This window comes from Ambystoma mexicanum, chromosome 2p (assembly GCF_040938575.1).
Source record: "Ambystoma mexicanum isolate Mex_15411 chromosome 2p, UKY_AmexF1_1, whole genome shotgun sequence".
Lineage (NCBI taxonomy): Eukaryota > Metazoa > Chordata > Amphibia > Caudata > Ambystomatidae > Ambystoma > Ambystoma mexicanum.
The window spans coordinates 727,267,027-727,291,115 of NC_090923.1; positions in this window are offsets into that span (position 1 = coordinate 727,267,027).

Below are 24,089 nucleotides of genomic sequence, written 5' to 3' on the forward strand. Positions count from 1 at the left end.
GATATACATCCTCTTTACTCATAATGCCTTTTCTTCTGCTAGGGTGCACTATAAGCTTCTGGTAGTTTTCCTTGCTGTAACAGGCATTTGGCTTTCCTCTCGAAAGGGCATATAAGCCGCCTGTTTGGCAGATGCATCCGCAGCTGCATTTCCACATGAAATCTCACCTTTCCCTTTGGAGTGCACTGCGCACTTCACAATTGCTATGTGAAGGGGGTCTTTCAATGCCTCGATTAGTCTAGTTAACAAGATCGCATGTTGGACTGGTGACCCATCTGCCCTTCTGTACCTTCATCTCTTCCACCTTGATAAAACTGAATGTACTGTAGATGTCATATAGGAAGAATCAGTATACATGGTGGCATCATCATATGCTGATATTTCTAGTGCTTCTGTGTGTGCTATGAGTTCTGCTGCTTGTGCTGAATAGTGTGAGAGTAACTCTTTTGCATCACTATTTTGAACTATTCTTCGTGGCCCTTCACATTACTGCTGCTGCTCCTGTATGCCTCTGACTTCTCTCTTGATCTATGCTTGATGACCCATCTACATAATGAACTCCGCCCAGTATCGCCGTATGGTAATGGACCTTCTCAATGATACACAAAGCTACAAACTTCTAAAAAAAGACCCTACGAAGGAACTAACCACTGAAATTGCCGCCATGGTGTCCTTCGCTCTTGAAAAAGATTGGATTTCCGAAAAAGAATCCAACTTTCTCGTTACCACAGGCGGCAGAACTCCGTGTCTGTATGCATTACCAAAGATCCACAAAAATTCGATCAACCCACCCGGAAGACCCATTGTGTCGGGATGTGGTTCGATTTTGGAACCACTATGCAAATTTGTAGACTTTTTCCTCAAGCCCATTAGCATCACAACATAATCCTACATTAGAGACACAATGCACACAATCCAAATGTTTGAACACTTAGACTTTGACCCCCAAAAACATATTCTTGTGACTTTAGCTATTAAGTCTCTCTATACGAGTATTCCGCAACAAGCAGCAATTGATTGCGTTTATGAATACCTTGTTGAAACCAATAGAGAAACAAAAGCCCCGCCTGAATTCATTATTGAAATAATGACTCTTGCCCTCTGCAAAAATGTCTTTGAATTTGATAAACAATTCTATCTGCAGACCAAGGGGACAGCAATGGAGGCAACATTTGCCCCAAGTCTGGCCATTCTTTTTATGGCCAAATTTGAAAAGAATTTCATTTTTAACCCCTTCAACCTATGGAAGGATAACATCAAACAATGGCGGCGCTATATTGATGATGTCATCTGCCTATGGGAAGGATCAGAGGATACACTCCAAAACTTCTTTGTCTGGCTGAACACCTGCAGTACAGACATCCAGTTCACCATGGAACATAGCAACAGCATGATTCATTTCTTGGATTTAACAATTGGACATACCGAGGGCAAATTAACTTGTAATACCTTCCGAAAACCGACTGATCGTAACACCTTACTCCATTTCCAGAGTAATCATCCCAAACATATTAAAGAGAATTTACCCTAAGGGCAATTTCTGCGGCTACGCAGAAACTGCACGTCCCTAGAGGATTTCTACCATGACGCTGATTTACTCAGCAGGAGGTTACGGGAAAGAGGGTATCCCCAGAAGTTGGTGTCCCGATCCTTACAGAGGGCATGTTTTACCTGCCGTGAATCACTCCTCACTCCCAAATGCTCGCAAGGAACTGCAGGACCGAATTACATGTGTGGGTACGCATGGACAACATGCGTTCCAAATTAAGAAAATTATCCATAAGTATTGGTCCATCGCAAGACTATGTCTTCCCGACCAACGCAAACCTAGATTTGCGTACAAAAGAGCACAGAACATTAAAGAACATCTGGTGCATTCCATGTACATTAGGAAAACACAACAAAGTAATTTATGGAATCTAAGACCACTTAAAGGGCACCATCCATGTGGGTCATGTTCGGTCTGCCAGTTTACATCCAAAACACAACAATTTCAAGTGGGACAAAAAACCTGGTTCCTCAATGATATTTCCAACTGCAAAACCAACCAAGTGGTATATTGCATAGAATGTCCCTGCAAACTCCGGTACGTCGGGCAAACCATGCGCAGCGTAGGCACTCGAATTTCAGAACATCGGTCTCGTATCAGGTGCAAGAATCTAACATCCCCCCTGGTCCAACACTATTTGGATAAGAAACACTCTACACAAGATATTAAATGGTGGGTGCTTGAAAGAGTGAGGGATGGTCCAAATATTCAAGGACGACTGTTGAGCCTAGAATGCATATGGATCCATAGACTGGATTCGGTGTAACAGGGCCTCAATGAACAACAGATTTTTCCATTCCAATGAGAGTCTACAGTCCCCGATACGTCCTCCTTGCAGAAGTGGTTCTTCCCATGCGAGAACGTTAGCCACTTCCATTCACTGAATAGGCTTCAAAAAAATCTGTGTGGTACAGCCCCCGGTTGAGCCTCCACAGTGCAACCCATAGGCTCTAGCCCACTGAATTGTCACTATTGGCATCCAGTTTGCCATCCATTAAACAGGAGGATTTTTTCCTCCATTTCCTGAACATATGGCTATTTACACTTTTAGCCCTTTTATTCTCTCCTTTTCTTCCTGATTACCACAATATAGTACAACTCTTTCTTTGTGGCACACTACCTGTTTGTGGCCCCACACCCGCACTAAGACTCATCCAGTGCACAGCCCATTCCCCTCCCGACTCCAACCGGGCGGTGTACAGATCTGCCATGATTGGTCCGGCGCCGCACACCCACAGGCTCCATTTTACAATGGAAGCTCGGAGTTACGGCGTCGGCATCGAAGCTGCAGCACTACCACGACTCGTGCACATCCGATCGCGGGGGCACCCCTTCCTTCGGGATAACTCGCTAACTACGGCGTCCCCCCTTCAGGCTGCAAGTTCCCCACCAATATCTGATGCCTCATCACGGGGGCACTAACGCATTAAATTTAGGTCCCCTTACCGTCCACAATTTGGCTTTTGCATAAAGTCTCCAAGGTTTGCACACACGGGGGACTCCGCCCTTACTGGTGTGACGTCCCTAATACCCTCGGTTCCGCATTCTTGCGGGCGCTACCAATCAGGTCTTGAGACGTAGTGCGTTCCAATTGGTTTTTCAGCCTGCACACCCTTGCGAGTGATACATGTCTTGCAGACAGCCGTCGCTGACTTGCAGACACTCGCTACAGCGCAGCGGACGCACAGGTCCTGAATTTACTCTCCCGCTCCAGCACAACTTAGACAGTGCTGCACAGATTGACCTACAGGTAACACTGACTTTCTCCTTCCCAGCTCCATAGTACCTTTCTGCTAACTTTTCGTTTTTGACGAGTCAGAGATTCACCCAGTCTAAACCAAAAATTATATAAACATTTTTTATTGTCTTTGGTTTTATTATTAGGGAGCATGGGACACACTTGCCCAGCATTCAGAACTCCGTTTCGGCCACACTGAAGGCTTGACTCCACTCTGCAGCACCCCTCGACTGGCCCCCGGGTCCCAGCAGCCTTTTACTTTTTAGCCCGGGAACATTTTGGGACTATTTCCTGTGTTGATTCCAATAGACCCAATCCTGTCTATCCACTTTTTCATTCAGAAGACGCAATAGGGTTGGCTGTCTGGCCACACCTGCCCTGGGAACCTGCCTCACAAGCGAGATTCATGACAAGGTCTTAGTGGTGAGTCTGGCATTAACTTCCCCACCACCACTTTCAATTTCCATAGCATGCATCTGCTTCCTTGTTAGTGCATTTCTGTGCCCTTCCTTCTATTTTTATTGTTTGTTACAGAACCACACACATGGTTCCTCTCACACAATATAGTTGTGGGTACTATATAATCAAGTCATGTCCAGAAAGAATGAAGATGTTGATACACAAGAATCTGGTATTTCCTTTTTTTCACTACAGGGGCCACCTACTTGCCCTGATGAAGGTGGTTTATGTAGAGTAGTACCTATTCGGCTGATGTATTTGGAGCTGGATACTCTCTCTGCCGAAACGTGTACCATATGCAAGGGGGACATTGGCACCAATAAGTACTTCTTTTTTGGGGTCTATGAACTATTTATTGTCAGGCCTGCACCTGGCACCAAGACTTTAACTACGATCCCCCCGTCACGTTGGCACCTGTAATACAAGATGCTTTAGGCACTTGCAATCTGAGATGCTTCATTGAGGCACCTACAATACAAGATGCTTTAGGCACTTGCAGCCTGAGATGCTTTATGGAAGGCACCTCCAATACAATACAGCATAGTTTCTTTTGATTTCACCAATTACTCATGCTATGCTATAAGATAAAGTACTTCGAACTGTTTTATGCACTGAAGTAAAAACTGTGATTTTTTGATTTCCTCATTTATTAATATTAGGACCATTTGGAATTGGTTAATATAAACTGTCCACAAATGTGTTTTTTTGTCTATGTTTGAATGTTTTCTATTTCGCTTTAGGCACTTGCAGCCTGAGATGCTTTATGGAAGGCACCTCCAATACAATACAGCATAGTTTCTTTTGATTTCACCAATTACTCACGCTATGCTATAAGATAAAGTACTTCAAACTGTTTTATGCACTGAAGTAAAAACTGTGATTTTTTGATTTCCTCATTTATTTATGTTAAGACCATTTGGAATTGGTTAATAGAAACTGTCCACAAATGTGTTTTTTTGTCTATGTTTGAATGTTTTCTATTTCAATATAAACCATGTTTATTTACAACCTTTATTGTATGTGATTTTTCTTTATCAATTCTCTTTTTCTTTCTGGACAAACTTATAGGTCAGTAATTTAGCGACTTTACCCATTAGTACCAATAATACCAGGATTCCCATTCCTTAAGATAGAGTTGTTTCATTCATTGACAATTAGTGGGAATAGACCTGGTCAGTAGCAGTACTAACTCTCCTGTTTTTTTTAGACCCATCTACATAGAGCGCTTCTCCTGCATCAAGGGGGGTTTTCACTCACCCTGCTGTATTTGTCAGGTTCCCCTACATATATTGCATAGTCATGAACCTCATCTTGTGACCCCACTGGTTTGGCTATTTATTTTGTTGGGCTGACTCTGTGGCATCTCACTATGATTATGGCTGGGTTGTTCAAAATATCCTCATAACCACTTGCTCCCTTCATGGTGAGTGTATATTTTCTTTCTCTCTAAGATGGAATACACTGCGTACTCAATGTATAAAATAAGTTGGCATCCCATAACTATGGTGGCAGACATCTGTACTTCTGCATCAGCTAATGCTTGTTCGCATGGTAAGTGGCGTTGCATTACCCAGTCAAAAAGACCACTGTACTATGCTAACGGCTTGTGTTTCTGCGATGACAGCTGGGTGAGTACTGCTTGTCCATAGTCAGCTAGGTACCTGTGCTAGGTCTTATATTATCTGTGAGGGTGCTGCTGTGGTTGTCCGCATTGTCTGTGGTACTTCCCTGTGCTGAACTACCATGTGGTAGGGTATGCTGATTTCAAAAACTCCTTCTCCATCTGTTTTCATGTTCACAAATTGCTGTTCATCTGTGATCTCTCTTAGTGGCAGTATGGGATCTATACAAAGAACTGTCCTCCACTCTATCCCTTCCTCATCGTTGCCTCTTATGATAACTATGGGCCTCATTACGAGAATGGAGGTAATGAAAATAGGAAGGCGGAATGGTATTACCGGCCTCGTTAACGGGTCCGTGCCATTACGACCCGACAACCCACCAATACCGCCCCTGCCCGTACCGTGCCCCTTAATACCGTCTTGCGCACGTACACACGCCCCTTTGCGGAGTAAATACCGGGATGCCGGTAATAGGAGGACATTACAACTCACGCAGGCATGCAATTACCGGCATCCCAAAGGCGGTAATTAGGACCTGCACGATGGCACTCATACAGGCATTGCGGACCACCCGTAAATAGCAACCTGCAGTCAAGACAACTGCCACAGGTGCACACAATCACCACAGGTGGTCAATGTTGCCTGTCCCAGTATAAAAGGAGTATACCCACGCACCACACCCCTTTCTATACCAAAATGATACCACTAGCTGTTGCAATCATGGGGCTAGAGGACATGCCTATACTGCTACAACTACAGCAACAACACCAACTACAACAACAACTACAGCTACTGCAACAGGCAGCACAGAGATGCAGGAGGAGAAGGAGGGTCAGACAGGCCCAGCAATTACCACCAATGAGGCCAGTAGTACCGCGGAGGCAGCCATCAATTCTTCGCATCAGACCCAGTCCATTCAACCTAACCCCTGAGCAGATCCACACCCTGTACCAGTTGGACCGGAACACCATCACCACCATTGTGGACATGATTCATGATGACATTGTCAGCCTCATTGAAATATGCATTGCCATCCTCCCGCTACTAAAGGTGGTGTCTGTGCTCCACTTCCTGGCCACAGGCACCTACCAGCACACAGTGGGCCAGTTGCATGGCATATCACAACCACTCTTTTCACGCATGCTAACCCAAGTGCTGGATGCCCTCCTGAAGCAAGCTAGCACCCACATATCCCTACCACAGACTGCCCAGGAGATTGCCGACACCAAAGAAGGCTTCCATGCACTGGCAGGCATGCCCAATTGCGTTGGTGCCCTCGACTGCACCCATGTAGAATTTGTAGTCCCCCATGCCCTAGAGGCGGTGTACCGCAATCGCAAGCAATACCACTCCATCAATGTGCAGATGGTATGTGACTCCAGCAAGATCATCGCACATTGTTGCGCCCGATATCCTGGATCTACACATGATGCCCTGGTGCTGCGTAACTCTGCGCTACCCCGTCACATGGAGCAACATGCTGGACGACGTGCCTTTCTGCTTGGTGAGTTGCCTGACTGGTCCATGGCAGTGCATTTGGGTTATGAGGTGGGGGATGCATACTCCACCAGGGTGGGAATTGGCGGTGAGTGGAAAATGTACGCGGAGCTAAACATCCCTGACCTGAACCTCCCAACCCGAACATGACACATCACTGCCACACATTGGACCAATGCTGTATATCAATGACAACATGTAAGACGCACAACCTGGCCACCATGGGTATTTCAAGCAATGCATGACTAAACATTATTGTAACTGCCAATGTGGCTAGTGTGATCATGCACAGTGTAGTATACAAAGCAATAATGGGAGGCTAAACATTGCCCTGCATCCACAGTACATCCGCATCAGCATGCAAGTAATCACCCTGCATCAACTGTACAACACCATCCAGACTACCACACCATATTGCAGTATACAATGCATCTAAATAATATTTGTGCATGCGTACAGGGACATGTGCATGTCAACACCAAATTGCTGCGGCCATGGCTGTGAATCCTGAAGGTGGCAGCTCAGAGTGATTCACAAAGACCTATTTGTATTCGCTTGCAGGTTTGTTTGTTTGTTTGTTTTATTCACTTGTAATGCGCGGCAGACCCGAGGGTAACCGGGCGCAACAGTCAAGAAGATGCAAAGCTTAGGTTACAAGGTAGCAATGGTTACATACAAAATACAGGATACATATACAGATATCACAAGTAGTAGGCATTTATAATTTACAAGACACAGACATAGTTACAAAGTATATAGTATATATAGTAGGGGCAGTAAATATACAGTCCTAGTATAGTAGGGGCAGTAAAATATACAGGTGCCGGATGAACATTATCTCCTCAACCAGGAGGGCAGAGTGAAGAGGTCCAAGGGTCAGAAGGAGCATGGTCAAGATATGTAAATGCTGGGTAGTCTGGGGATATTTGTGCACCAATCTACAAATCATTAGTAGACTTCAGCAGGTTGATGTAGTTGGTTCTGAATTTCAGAAAGGGCTGTTCCTCACGTAGAGGGTTAGGCAGTGAGTTCCATAGTTGGGCCGCTTGAACCTGGAAGCTGCTACCCCCCACCTTAGTTAGCCTAAATCTTGGAATGATGAGGCTATTGGCATTAGCGGTTCTAGCTGGGCGCATATGGTTTCTTTTTGTGAATGTATTGGTCGGTGCGGCATTGTTTAGGGCTTTGTGAACCACTGACGCTACTTTGAGGTGGATTTTGCTTTGGGTAGACAGCCAGTTGTTTTGGCGTCTGATCTTTGAAATGTGTGATCTTTTAGAAATACTGAGGGCGGCTCGCAGGGCGTTGTTTTGTAGAATTTTAATGCGGTGGGTGATGGATTTATTTACTCCAATGTAGAGGGCATTACAATAGTCGAGCCTCGAGAGGATTAGTGCTCTCGCTAAGATGAGGCAGTTGTTGTCAGATAGAAAATGCTTGCCTGCTCTGATAAGCTTACAGGTGTAAGCGGTAGCAGATGCCAGGGACTTCGCCTGTTTGTCGAAAGAGAGAGTGGCATCCAGATAGAATCCAAGTGTCTTCACATCTTTAGACACCCTGATGATATTGCCATCAATTTCAAATGAAGTGTAGTCCTGGCTATGTTTTTTAAGGTTGGGGTGCGTCCCCAGGATGATAAGCTCTGTTTTATCATCGTTCAGGCATAGACCGTGGTTTGCCACATGCCTGGACGATGGTATACACGCTGTTCACCAAGGCCAAATCCTTACCATAATCCCCAGAAAGTGGGAGGAGAATCTGGGTATCATCTGCATAGTTAGTGTAGGTGATGCCGAGAAGGTCCAGATCATTGAAAAGGGGCTTAGTGAATATGTTGTACAGAGTTGGGGAGACACACGATCCCTGAGGAACCCCGCACAGGATGGGGATTGGGTCGGCCGCTGCCGAAGGGGAGAATACCCTCATAGTCCTGTTGTCGCTAAGAAATGATTTGATCCAGGTTATAGCCTCACTGGAGAAATGTGCAGCAGAGTCTAAGTGACTTCAAAGTACCCCATGGTGCACAAGGTCAAATGCTGCCGAGAGGTCCAGCAGTAAGAGGAGGGCCATTTTTCCTTTATCTCTTAGTTCGTCTATTTGTGCCTTCAGGTCAGTGAGGGCCGTCTCTGTGCCGTGTTGAGGGCGGAATCCTGATTGGCGCTCTCCTAGGAGTTTGTGTTGATCCAGGAAACTTTGAATTTGATTATAGGCAATCTGATCCAGAATTTTAAGCAGAAAGGGGACTGTCGTAATGGGACGGTAGTTCGTGGGTATAAGAGGGTCTAGCGTTTGCTTTTTAAGCAGTGGTAGTACCCAGGATTGTTTTAGATTGGTGGGCACTGTGCCAGACGTGAAAGAGGAATTGACAAGTTTTGCAATAAATGGAGATAGATCCCTAGCAGCATCTTTTATGAGCTGGGCAGGGCAGGTATCGCCCTGACAGTTTGAAGGCTTTAGAGAGAGGATGACTTTTTCCACCTCAAGGGTGGAAGTTTTAGAAAACGTAAATCGTGTTGCTGGGTCCTGTACCTTTAGAGCAGGGTCTATAATTGGGTTATTGGTCTTAGGTGGCTGTGTAAGGGAGGCTTTCTTATTTGCTATTTTTGTTTGGAGTAAGGAGATTTTATTTGATAAGGCTTGCTGGATATCGGAGCACCAAGTTTTATCTTTAGAGCATATTTCTGGAATGGGGATGGGTGACTCTAGTTCCTTGAGGATGGTGAACAGTTCTCTCATGCTTGAATTGGCATTGGCGATAAGCGTGTTGAATGAGATTTGTTTGGCCAGATAGATTTCTTTTTTATAGTGGGAGGAGATTTCTGTTAGTTTCTTTTTGTGATCTTCTGAAGGGGTAAGCCTCCATGCTGTTTCGCAACTCCTCTTGAGTAGCCACAAGTCCTTTAGTTCAGGAGTGAACCATTTGTTTAAGTGAGATTTAGGTTTACTTTGCCTAAGTTTCATAGGTGTGATATTGCCAATGGTAGTTAGCATAATTTTATTATATTCCTTGACTAATGTTTCTGGGTCTAAATGATCCTCTAAACCATTAAGGATGGGTACAATGGCCGGGATTACTTTGTCTATGGTGATGCTCTTTTTATTTCTTGTTGGACAAGGCGGGGCCATGATCGATACTGGAGGAGGTGGTCTGGAGGTAGAGATAATTCAAATGACAAGAAGAAATGATCAGTCCATGGTTGGGGGATGATGGATTTGATGTTGGTGGTGCAGTTGTAGTCTGCTTGCCAATCAAGGATTCTCCCTTTGATATGAGTAGGTTCTATAGTTTTTTGCATTATACCCAGGTTAGCAAGGGAGTTCGCAATGATAGTGGCATTTTTATCTGAAGGGTCGTTGAAACCCAAGTTGAAGTCCTCTAGGACAAGTAGTTGGGAGGAGGTTTTAAGGTTATTAGAGAGTAAGTTATGGAGGTCCTCCTCGAATGTCCCTATGGGTTTAGGTGGTCTATAGATGAGGTGAATAGTCAATGTTTGGGAGCTAGCCAAAGGAAGTTTGATGGTGAGTGTTTCGCATGAATCAGAAACTGTTGTAGGCGCAGTCCTCATTCCTAGGCTAGACTTAGCAATGATAGCAATACCGCCGCCATGTGTATTGGTTCTGTCTTGTCTAAGTATTTTGAAGTCTTCTGGGATTGCTAAAGGGAGTAGGGGTCCTGCAGCGTCATGCAGTCAAGACTCTGCGATGGCGATGAAGTCCAGGTTGTTGAGCACTATTAGATCGCAGATGTCTGTTGTATGTGCAATCGGGGATCTTGCATTTATTAATCCCCCTTTGAGGGGTGGGGCTGTCAGATGAGACAGTCCAATTCTCGATGAGGTGGGGAGAGGTCTACGGCTATTGAGATGGACAATATTGGCCTTCTGGATGTTGGTTCTTTTGTTGGAGGGAGGTAGTGTTCTAGTTAGAGGCTCATGGAGTTTCCTGAGTCTGGCTCTCAACCTAGAATTTCTGTGGACTAGACTACATGGGTTGCTAGGAAGTTCAATTGGGGGGTTTGGATGTGGATGTTCCATACTGGTATCAGTAGATAGGATGGTCATGGAAGAGTTGTGTAAGCCTCTCATGAGCGCTGTGGGGTACCTGTTGTGCTCTCTTGGGAGGAGGATAATTAGAAATAAATACACTAGCAGGCTGCCGGGTGTGCTAGGCATGATGTGGGGATAGATTCCAATAGAAGCAGTGAGCTAAGTAGGCTGCTTCAGATGGGCAGAGGGTTCAACATGGGCCCAATGAGCTACAGTGCCTAAGGTTCAAGTACAATGGCGGGGGGCTACAATGGTTAAAGGTTCAAGTACAAAGGCACAATGGGCAAGGTTCAGCAAAGGCGCAAGTGATGGAGGATATCCCTTGAAGCCGTGGCTACTTACCCCTGTGCGGAACCTCCAGAACAGCCATGAAGAGGAGTACAATCGGGTTCATACCCGTACCCATGTTGTGATTGAGCAGGCCTTTGGCCTATTGAAGGCGCGGTTCCGCTGCCTAAGAAGGTCTGGTGGAGCACTCCTTTATAGGCCTGAGAAGGTGGCAAAGATCACCAGTGCCTGTGTCATGCTGCACAACATGTGCGTCCGGAGAAATGTACCACTGCCACCTGACATTGACATGCATGCACCGGGTGAGGATGATGAGGATGAAGACGGAGGAGAAACAGCACCCCTGCCAGTACGTGATGCACAAGATGGCCGTGCAGTACGCCAATCACTGATTGACGAATACTTCTGACCCACAGGGACGTTGATGGATATGTGTCAGTAACACATTGTACACTGGGTCCATGTGGACATGCACACAGGCAATGTGGGGAGTTGGGCACTGTGCACTGTCATGAATAAAACGTATACACACAAAATGAACAATGTCCAAGCATTGAATGATTTTTCACACAACAGGTGTATTAATATCAACTACAGAAATTTGCTACCCCCAACACCAAAACACCCCATACCCCCAATGTACACCCCATACCCCCAATGAACACCCCATACCCCCCAATGAACACCCTATACCCCCCAGTGAACTGCCCCTAATTCACCTATACACCACCGACACCATCTGACCCACTCCCATTGTAGTCCCACACTATTTCCTTGCTTTCTTGCCCGGGGGCAGCATTTCTGATTGCCTCGCACTCCGTCTTGTCGGACGTACATGGCTGGAGGGTGCAGAGGAAGCTGGTGTGGAGGATGGGGGTGTGGTGGATGGGTTGGAAGCCATGGTGATTGGCCCGGCTGGTGCGGGTTGTTGCTGCTGCATGTGCAGCAGGATTGAGGTGAGGACCTGCATGTCGACCCCCAGACTGTCTCGCATCATCAGCTCAGAGGCATTAATGGCGGCTGTGTTTGCCGCAATGGCCTGCGCAATCTCACGCCTCGTGTCCTCTCCCCCTGCAACATATTGTCGGACAAGGTCCAGCATTCAATCCTGTCTAGCCTCCACCGTTGCTAACCGTGCCTCAAGGTTGGTGGGAGCAGCAGTGGTTGAGGGTGCTGCGACCGGGCGTGTATTGGCAGGGCTGTCCTCGGGGGTGGGGGGGGGGTGGGGAGGGTTGCTGAGTTCCGAATCGTGCAGTAAAGGATCCGCAATGCTGCTTGTGGGTGTGGCCTGAGTGTGGGGTTGGGGGGTGGACACGGGGCTTGGAGAGTGTGGACAAGCCACATGGGTTAGTCCATCCTCGTCCACATACTCCTCCACTGCAGTTTCAATGTCGCTCAGTGGGGCAGTGGCTGCTGCCTCGCCCACCGAACTTGTCGCTGCCGAATGTGTGCCACTGGCCTCACCTTCCACTGGTGTTGCCAGCTCTGTGGTCCTGGTCTCAGGTGTAGATGTGGGGCCCTCATGTGCAGCCATGGACTGGGCACTCGCCCTGGGTTTTGGTGTGGCCTGCGAGGCTGCCCCGGAGGTGGTCTTGCATGTGGGAGTTGTCTTGTGCCAGGACGTGGATGCCCTTGTGGGTGTTTCCTGACTGGCATCCTCTCCATCGGTGCCTGGGCGGGTAGAAGAGATGCAGGGCTACAGTGATGGTGTTACATGCAAGATGCATTATATGGTGCTGTGGAGAATTTCATTGATCATGCATTCATATCTTACAGGTGTGTCACACAGGGTAGTATGAAGGGGGCATTTTGGCATTTGCCGTAACGTCTCAATTCAGGAATGCTGCATGGCAGGTGGCATGCCGTTGTATTGGGGTTTGTGTGATGTATTACATGGGCGCGGTCCGTGTGTGTTGGCTATCTGTTGGTAATGGGATTGGCACTCAGCATTCATTTCAGTGTGACAGGGTTTGGGCCTCTATCTGGACAAGGATATGTTGATGTGTGTGTTGGGACATGCATTGTCTTGCCTAGACTCTATTCCAGATAACTTGTGCTACGTCATGGTTTCCCCTATTGGGATCTGCAGGGTCACTCACCTCCATCTCCATATGTTGCGGCACCCGTCTCCATCCCCCTGAAGCCCTTGATGGACTCCATCTGGATGAAGGTACTGCATGTCTCCTCCCAGCACGTTTGTTTTGTGGGTGAGTGGGACCCCCGCCTGTGGCCATGGCCTCCCTCCTGTTGCTGGCCAGGATGTTCCGTACCCTGAGGCGGAGATCATCCCACCTTTTCTTAGTCTTTGACTGTCCGTGGGGTGGTGCCGACTGCCGAGACCTTGCGGGCTACCTCCTCCCAAATCTCCTTTTTCCGCTACTGTGCCTCCCTCTTGAGGTTATGGGTATTTATGTCCTCAGTATCTGCAGCAAGGGTGTCCGCCAACATGTTTAGTTCTTTATCTGAAAAATGCTTCTTGCGCAGGCGGGGGTTAGATTTTCTGGTAGCCTTAGACGTGTTGAATAGATTGGCACTGGTCTCTCCTGTACACAACTCGTAGTTTGGGAGGATTGCAATGGATTGTGTTTTTAAAGATGGCCGCCGGCGCATTTCACGTTCCGCCGCGATGACGTTACTTCCGGGTCTAGTATTACGAACCCGGTATTAGCATGATGTTATTACCGGGTCGGTATTAAGGGGTGCCTCCTAGCCGGAGGCGGTATCGGCGGGTTCCGTGATGGTGCTATCGGGAGGTTGGAGGGCCTTTACCGGCATGGCGATATGACCATTACCGGCATGGGGGTTCGTGCACGCTCGCGCACTCGTAATCACCCACTATTAGCAGCGTCAAACGAGCACGGACCCGCTAGTTCCTCCATGCCGGTAATAACCCTGTTTTTACCACACTTCTCGTAATGAGGCCCTATGTCTTTCCTCATGGTCACTGCGTTAATGTGCAGTATGAATATTGTTCCTTGAGCTTCCTCATGTAGCACTTCTGGTCTAAATAAAAATTCTGCTGATAGACAAAATATGTATAGAGAGCCTCATTGAATGGTGCTCTAATTGTGTTGATGCTGCAAAGTACTTGTATGAATGTAGCTATTCTGTTGTAATTCATGCCTGGTGTAGAACACATGATTCTTTTACCAGTAAATGAAATAGTCATATTCAGTTTCTGAAGGAGATCCCTCCCAGTAACTTCACTGGTGTCTCGGTGCTGTAAAGTAATGATGTGACTATCTCTTGAGTCCCTATAGGGAGGGGTAAATCTTCTGTGAAAGGAACCCTTACAATTGCCCCAGAAATTCCCTGAGTGTCCATACTGTTATTTGCCAATGGAAACCGTCCTTCCCTTAAGCATGATCGGGTGGCTCTGGTATCTACAATGAAGGTAAACATTCTGTTCCCTATTCTCACCCCCACTTTGGGCTCCTTGTCTGCATCTGGGGTGATTGAGAGTGCTGGGCACGTCACAGCTTGCTGTGGGCTGTCCTATTGTGTATATGTACTGGACCCTGGGAGTGGGAAATCATTGCTTTTTTTAAAAAACACTGGCACCAGTGTAGTGTGTCACTGTCCCTCGTGGAAGGGCATTCGAATGGATTGTTTCCATTAAGTCTGCACTGCATGCACCTGTGCTACCACCTATTGTTATTACCACCATGCTTGTGCCTGCTATTTCCCATGATGACACACTGTATGCACCCGTGCTGTTCCCTAATGTTGTAACTACCATGACTGTGCCTTCTATCTCCCATAATTCTGCACCGCATGCACCTTTGCTACCACCTATTGTTTTTACTGCCATACCTATGCCTGCTATTTCTCATAATGACACGCTGTATGTACCCGTGCTACCACCTAATGTTGTAACTACCATGACTGTGCCAGCTTTCTCCCATAAGCCTGCACCGCATGCACCTGTGCTACCACCTACTGTTATTACTGCCATGCCTGTGTCTGCTATCTTCTATGATGAAACACTCTATGCACCTGTGCTACCACCTAATGCTGTAACTGCCATGACTATGCCTGCTATCTCGCATGAGTCTGCACTGCATGCTCCTGTTTCACCACCTACTGTGATTACTGCCATGCATGTACCTGCTCTAATTTTATTATCACTGGATCTCTCCTGTTATTAGGCACACTTGCTCCCCTTACTGAGTTCATAAGCTGGAGGTTTATATTGTGGATTTGTATACCCTACTGCAGGCTTTAAGGGGTACGATCCGAGTAGGGGCGGGGCTTTCTGCTGTGCAGGTGCTGTACCCTCTGCCGAGTGGGTGCTTTTCTCTACATCTGGCTGGGGTACCGACTGTGCAGGTGTCAAAGCCTGTCTCATATTCGTGTTGTCTGACAGGGACAGGGTGGTGGTACCTTCAGAATTCCCCTTTCCTTTTTTATTACTCTCGTCTTCCTCATATAATTTCCACAGTTCTAATATACTCTGCCTCTTCTTCAGCTTTTTACCCTAGTATGTGGACAAAATATATGTGTACATGTGTTTGATAATAATCTAGTCATGTGTACCCTCAGCTGGCCAAGCTGTAAACATTTTTGCTTCAGTTCCCGCCGCTCACTCTTATATTTCAATATACTCCTACGTCCTGTTGCCTTTTTCCATACTGCATGCGGCCATCCCTCGCTAGCGACGGGAAACAAACCTTTTTCACCAGAAAAAAAATGTCTTTACCCCTTTAAATTTAGTTGCACGTGGCGGCGTGGTCCCAGGAGCCTGCATTCACTTGACTCCGGCCACCGGCGCCACAACCCAGTCCTCCTTTCTGCATTGATGGGAGAGGACCTGCTTTACCTGCGCTGTGGCCGAGGCCTTGTTCTCCCTCACAATTCCACGTGTTTCCAAGTCTTCACTTGGGACTTTGCCCCTCTGTTTCTCGAGTTTATTATTTAATTTTTTCTCAGCAGGTTTGAAACTTCGACCTGGTGGTACCAACACCTGTTGGGGATTGTGGCAGCATGCCTCCTAGCCGTCCCGCATGCAAGGCTCAAAATGAGGAGGGTGCAGTTACACTTTTCAGCCTCCTGGAACCAGGAAACAGGTACTCAAGCAGCATCAGTCAGCATCCCAGCGCAAACCCACCAGGATTTGATTTAGTGGAGTCAAGAGACCAATCTTATGGCCGGCAGACCATTCAGACAGCCCCTGCCGGCTTATACCATCACGACAGACTCCTCTCTGGAGGGGTAGGGAGCCACACTGGGTGACCACAATATACATGACCTGTGGACAGAGGAGGACTAGATGAGGCACATAAACTGGCTCAAACTGACGACCATAGAGCTGGCTCTCAGGGCCTTGCTACCGGTGACCAAGAACAGCCCAGTCAGTATTCAGATGGACTGCTCCACTTGCATATATTACCTCAACAAACGGGGGCACCAGATCGCCCCCCGCTCGCTGTGCAGGCTCACCATCGAGATATGGGAATGGGCAATAGCCCACAGCATATGACTGTCTGCAATCCACCTTCTGGTGGAGTCCATCTGTGAGGCGGACAGACTCAGCAGATTAGGTTTGTACCACTACGAGTGACAGTTGAACAAGCAGGTCCTGCTGGAGATCTTCAAAAGGTGGGGCCTGCCCCAAATAGACCTCTTTGCCACAGAGAAGAACCTGCAATGCCATCAGTTTGTCTCCTGGCTTGGGCAGAGGCTCGCTGGGGGATGCATTGCAACTTCAATGGAACGGGATGTCGTCGTACCCATTCCTTCCGACTCCATTTATCCACAAGGTCATCTGCAAGATCACAGAAGTACATCGCTTACAGCTAATCCTGATAGTGCCGCACTTGCCGGCCATACCATAGTTTTTGGACCTATTACGGCTTTGCCTCTACCCTTACGCAAGTGCTTTTGAATCTGGATACTGTTGCCGGCAGTGCTCGGCAAGGAATCTGAATGGCAAGTTTAACTCACCGGCTTCTGTTTCCTCTTGCCACGTGTTGCACCACTTCTGTGACTTCCGGCTTCACTTGGATCCCACAACCTTCCTCGCTGAAGGTGTCTCGTGTGGGCCACTCTATTAAGGAGCCCCACTTGCTCCTGAGACCCACGGTTCTCCAGCATGGGGTCTGGCATGGATTCACATGCTCATGAATATTCCCCGTCGTCAGGCCGGGAATCCTCGGTATAGAAAAAATCAGTATCAGTTTAGTTTCTGATCTGTCTTTCTCAGTAGTAACCAATCACTGGTCTCTGGGTCATACTGTCCCCAGCCAATGACTGCCCTCTCCCTAAGCCCCGCCCCTGGCAGCCATCCTCAGATTTTTACCGCACGTTCAAGTGTTGGGAGTCCTCGTGCTTAGCTCTCGAGCTTTTGCTGCGTTTTCGCGCTTTTTTCAGGAGATTTTCTCATTTTTTCGGTTAAATAGAGCCTAAGCTCCACCGTTTCTACTTCCGATCAACAGGGATCCGTTTCGGAGTTTCTACGCCCCTCAAGGGTGAAGATTTCATCGAGTTACGCTTTTGGAGGATTCCAGAAGTTCCGAGGCCTACCCCGGACATGGCCCAGGAGGAAGGGAGCTCGACACCCGGGAAGCTGTTCAGGACCTGCCCTGGATTCCAGCTTCAGAACGTTTTCAAGGAGGACGAGCATTCGTTATGCCTCTACTGTCTCCATGAGGACAAGACACACAAGGAAAAGGACTGCACGTTTTGTGGGAACATGTCGGAGCGGACCATGAAGGATCGCCACCTCCGTCTCGCCAACTGGCTGGAAGGTAAGAGCCCGCCAGGCGAGAAGAAGAAAAAGAAGTCCGAGCGGTCTTCTAAGTCCTGTGAGGGTGCTCCGGCGACGGGGGCCCAACAAAAGGCTAAGCACCGCGAGTCCGCGGGCACCGGGAGCGCCGAACGGTCGGGCTCCTTGGCTGCCAGGCAGGGCGCATCCTCCCCGGCGCCATCGACCACGAGCCAACGCTCTGGCGCGGGTAAGAGGAAGTCCGAGAACCCGGCGAAGCTTCTGGAGAGGCCCCGGTCGATCTCGAAGATTCCGGCAGAGGGGGAGCGAGGCTCGGACCCTCCCCCCAAGGTGAAGGCCCCAGGCGTACAGAAGGTGACGTTGGCCTTAATTCACCCTGCTAAGACCTCGATTGAGGATGTCGCCGCGGTCCTGGCTCAGCCTGTGGAGCCTACACCAGTGGAGGCGCCCTCAGGTACCAGAGTCTCCCTGCCACCGCGGAGGGAGTCGTCTTTCAGGCCCATCGAGAAGAACCCCACAAAGTCCTCGTTGGAAAAGGTGGGGGAGGGGTTGGTGGCCGTCGTGGATACGGACACGACCTCTGAAGAGGAGCTCATCCAAGTCGTGGAGGAGGCCCAGCCCATCGGGAGGGATCCCGACGAGGGCGACGACGAGGGCGACGGTGACGCAGACGAGGCTCCTCAAGAGCCTTCGCTCCTGTCGTTTCCGGCGCCGCAGGACACCTCGGCGGCCATTTTGTCAGCCGTCCAGTCCTTATGCTCGGATATAAGGACTAGGTTGCCCCTTCCCCCGACGGAGGTGCCTGAGTCAGACCCGACAGAGGAACCGGAGCCAGGACCTTCGGAGAGCCCACCACTTAAGAGGAGGAGGACGCATCCTAGGCCTCCTCTCCCGCCTCTGCGGCCTTCTCTGCCTTCCCCCTGGTCCACTACCCACGGGGATGATTCAGGCATGGACACAACTACGACGGGTACGGATGACGACGGAGGCGACGACGGGACGTGTCCCTCGTCGCCCCCTGCCTGGGCGTTCCCGCCCAACGAGATTGGATCCTTCCATGCAATGATTTCCAGGGCAACCGAGCTCTTCCAGCTCTGCCCCGAGGAAAAGAAGATGGAGGGGTTCCTTTACCAACGGCGCAAGGCTAAAAGGAAGACGGTCCTCGCCGTACCGCTTCTTGATGACATCTGGGATGAGGGGCTCGCCCTCCTCAAGAACCCTGCCACGGCTCCTGCAAAGAGGGACCGGTACGAGAAGAAGTACCGGGTCCCCGACGCTGCCCCCTTGTGCCTTAGGACGCAACCTACCCCAGACTCGGTTGTTTTTCGGCGTCGGCCAAGAAGAAAGCGGGGGGGCATCGGCCTCGACTTCAACCTCCCCTCCGGACGGCGAGGGTAGGAAGCTGGATGCGATGGGACGACGGGTCATCTCATCTGCAGCGACGACCATCAAGGCGGCCAACGCCCTGGCCACCGTAGCCCGCTACGACAGGGAGTTGTGGTTCAAGATCGCCCCTCTGTTGGACTTCCTTCCGGATGACAAGAGGGCTGAGGCCCTGGAAATCTTGCAGGAAGGTGAGATTGCCTCGGACCACGCCATTACGGTGGCTACGGACATCGCCGACACCGGTTTCCGTCAGTTGGGCAACAGCGTTTGCCTGAGACGACGAGGATGGCTCAAGGCGACGGATTTCCGCCAGGACGTTCAGACCAAGGTTTTGGACATGCCTTTCGATGGGAACAACCTTTTTGGCAAGGCGGTTGATGAATCCCTTCAGGCGATCAAGACGGACACGGAGACGGCCCGTGCACTGGGTGTGCTCCAAAAGCGACGGCCGTCCTTTCGGAGCTCCGGAGGCAGACAGGGTTGCCTCCAAGGGAGCCGGCAGCAGCTCCTCTACGTACCGTCAAGCGGCAAGGTCTTCGTCGCAGGAGGCCTACAGGGGATGCGGCAAGTCAGGTGGATCCCGCCGTCGTCGCCAAGGTGGTCAAGCAGGCAAAGCGGCCTCCAAGCAAGATTGAACCGACCGTCGGGTCGGGCCCCCGCCAAAGCACCCCGGTGGGAGGCCGGCTGACGAAGTTCGTCGGCGTGTGGGAGTCCATCTCCACCGACCGTTGGGTGCTGGACGCCCTGGCCCTGGGGCACGCCCTCGAGTTCCAGAAGAGGTGCCCCCGCATTCCTCCCGTGGCCAGGAAGGAAAATCACGTCCCTCAACTGCTGTTGGAAGTAACGGCGATGCTCAGGAAAGGGGCCATCGAGCTCGTCCCGAAGAGGCTTCAGGGCTCCGGAGTTTACTCAAGATACTTCCTCGTGAAGAGGAAGACAGGAGGATGGCGTCCCATCCTGGACCTGCGACGACTAAACAAATACATCAAGGCACAGAAGTTCCGGATGGTCACCCTCCAGCACGTGCTGAGACAGCTGGAGGAGGGCGATTTCCTGTCGTCGTTGGACTTGGAGGATGCTTACTTCCACATCCCTATTCTAAAGAGACACCGAAAGTTCCTCAGGTTCGTGGTCAAAGGGCGGCACTACCAGTTCAAGGCCCTCCCGTTCGGATTAAAATCGGCGCCCAGGGTGTTCACCAAGTGCCTAGCACCGGTGGAGGCACGGCTGCGCCTGCAGGGGATCCACATCTACCCCTACCTGGATGACTGGCTCATACGGGCAAGGCAAGGGAGCTCGTCGTGGAACACACTGCGAAGACCGTCCAGCTGCTCACGGACCTGGGGTTCTCCATCAACTTTCCTAAATCCCACCTGGTCCCGTCGCAAGTCACCCTGTTTCTGGGAGCACAGCTCGACACAGTGGCGCGGCGGGCCTCACCGTCGAAGGAAAGGATAAGGACCATCCTAGGAAAGGTGCAATGTCTGCTGGCCACGGACGTGGCCAGAGTGAGGTCTATCAAGTCCCTCCTCGGAATGATGTCCTCCTGCATTTATCTGGTGCCCCACTGCAGACTTCGGATGCGGCCCTTGCAAGAATTCCTCGACGCCCACTGGATCCAGACGACAGGCAGCTTCGAGGACAGGATCCCGCTCGACGAAGCGTTCCGTCAGGCGATACGATGGTGGGGTGTCCGTGCTCATCTGACAGCGGGAACAGGTTTCCTAGCCTCGGCCCACCAGGTGACGGTGACGACGGATGCCTCCCTGGAAGGTTGGGGAGCGCACACCGGGGGTCTCAACGCGAGAGGCCTTTGGCTCCCGGAGGAGAAGACTCTCCAAATCAACATCTCGGAGCTCCGCGCAGTGTTCTGGGCCCTTAGGTCCTTCCTTCTGTCCCTCAAGGGCAAGGTGGAGAGTATCTTCACCGACAACACCACCACGATGTTTTACATTCGGAAGTAGGGCGGAACCAGATCCCCTGCCCTATCCAAGGAAGCCCAGGATCTGTGGCATTGGGCAGTCGCCCAAGGGATGTTTCTGGTACCCTTTCATCTGGCAGGGATAAAAAACACCATCGCCGATTCACTCAGCAGAGAGCTGCTCTCGTGCCACGAGTGGGAACTACGCCAGGATCAAGTGGACCGACTCTTCCAACGATGGGGCAAACCCCAGATCGATCTCTTCGCGATGGCAGCGAACTCCAAGTGCCAGAGGTTCGCCAGCAGGTTTCCCCAACCGAGGAGCATGGGCGATGCTTTCTCGTTCCCTTGGGACGGCCTGTTCCTTTATGCATTCCCGCCGTTGCCGTTGCTACTCCGGCTCGTCAACCAGCTCAAGAGGTCCCGGTGCAGGATGATCCTCGTCGCACCGGCGTGGCCGAGGCAGATCTGGTTCCCGGACCTTCTGGACTTGTCAGCCTCCACACCAGTCAAGCTGCCGACGGACGCGGATCTTCTCTCCAGAGAAGGAGGCGCCATTCTTCATCACGAACCAGAGTTGCTGAACTTGCAGGCCTGGCTCCTGCAGCACTAGAGTTTGGAGGATATGACATCCCGGCCGACTGCAGAGAGGTTCTTGCAAAGGCCAGGGCATCCTCAACTCTCAAGTGCTACGGACATAAATGGAAGAGGTTCTGTGTCTGGTGCCGTGCACAGAAGATTAACCCTCTGCGGATTACAGCCCCTCAAGTATTGCCGTACCTACTGTCTTTGGCCAAGGCTGGCCTATCTCACGCTTCCATCAAGGTACATCTGGCTGCCGTCTCACGTTACACCAGAACTACAGGACGGGCGTCCTTGTGGTCTCATCGTCTGGTGAAGGAATTTATGAAAGGACTGTTCCGATCATTCGCTCCGGTGAAGGCCCCTGCCCCGGCGTGGGAGCTCAACGGGGTGCTAACTAGGCTCATGGGGGCCCATTCGAGCCTATGCATTCAGTGCCGTTGAAGTTTCTGTCGTGGAAAACAGCATTCCTCGTGGCCATCACCTCTGCACGACGAGTGGGAGAGATCCAGGCCCTGTCTTGCAAGCCTCCATACTTGACTTTTCACGACACGAGGGTGGTGCTGAGGACGCACCCCTCCTTCATACCCAAGGTGCCGTCAGACTTCCACCTCAACGAGCCCTTGGTGTTGCCTGTTTTCTTCCCGTCGCCTTTGTTGCCGGCTGAGAGGACTTTGCACTCGCTGGATGTAGCTAGAGCGCAGAAGTTCTACGTGGACCGCACGAAGAGTTTTCGGAAGACATCACAGCGGTTTGTGAACTTTGGACCTGTGAATCAAGGGAAGGCTCTCTCGAAGACTTCCATTTCCAGATGGCTCTCCGGCTGCATCACGCACTATCACCGGTTGGCAAACCGACCGTTGCCAGGCCGTCCGAGGGCCCATTCGACCAGAGCGATCGCTGCTACTACGGCGTTCCTATCTGGTGTGCCCCTGCTCGACATCTGCAGGGCTGCTACATGGAGGTCGACGCACACCTTCACGAGATTCTACTGCGTTGACCGGGATTCCAGGGAGGAGCCCAGAGTTGGCCAGGCGGTGCTGCGCATCCTGTTCGCCTAAGGTGAGCCTGGTGAGGAGGTAAGAGTTGCTTAATGTTGAGTTGTTGTATTGCTTGATATTGAGCCTTTTGCCACCTCCCGTGGTTGTGCATGTGTATACTGCTATGTATTCTTATATTCATGAGCATGTGAATCCATGCCAGACCCCATGCTGGAGAAGGAACAAGTTACTTACTTGTAACTGTTGTTCTCCAGCATGGGTCTGGCATGGATTCACATGCAAACCCTCCCGCCTACCCCTCTGCGGCTCTTCACTTGGTCATACTGCCACTTCACGTGCTACCAAATCTGAGGATGGCTGCCAGGGGCGGGGCTTAGGGAGAGGGCAGTCATTGGCTGGGGGCAGTATGACCCAGAGACCAGTGATTGGTTACTACTGAGAAAGACAGATCAGAAACAAAACTGATACTGATTTTTCCTATACCGAGGATTCCCGGCCTGACGGGGAATATTCATGAGCATGTGAATCCATGCCAGACCCATGCTGGAGAACAACAGTTACCGGTAAGTCACTTGTTCCCTTCACAACATCTTCTCACCACAGTCTCTTAAACGCTTTTCAATGTGCAATCTCTTCAATTAGGCTCACATGGGGAAAGGCAGCCCTTCTGCACGCTTTCCTCTGCGTAGCCTCTGCACACAAGAGTTTGGGGGAATAGGGCACTCACAGGATAAGCTGGTGAAATCTGCTGGAGCAGGTTCCCGGTGTCCCTTTTGTTCTTCCACTTCTGCCTGGATTGCCAAGACTGTGGCCCTCATTACAACCTCGGCGGTAGCCATGCCGCTGTTGGCGGCATGGCTGCCGCCGAAATCGCGACTGGGTCGACGTAATGAGGAATTACCGGGCCATTCCGAGTTCGGAAGGCCCGGTAATTCCTCCCTCCAAGGACCCGGACTCGTTCCTTCCCCATTCCCATTTCAGCCCCTATAGGGCTGAATGGGAATGGGAGAGGGAGCAAACAACGGGCCAATACGAGTTCCTCTTTACCTCCTCCTTCCCTTCTTCTCTCCTCTGCTAATCTCACACTTGCCGTGATTGGTGTCCTGGACCCTTATGCATCCTCGGGCCCCTGACCTTCCACACCCAATCGCACAAGCTTCTGTCTACCCTCGACACACCCTCCGCCCTGGAGGAACGCACTGACACCCAACGCAGCTCCTGGCCGTGTAACACTCATCCTACCATGCACGTCATCTGTGGCTCACCCACTAGCACA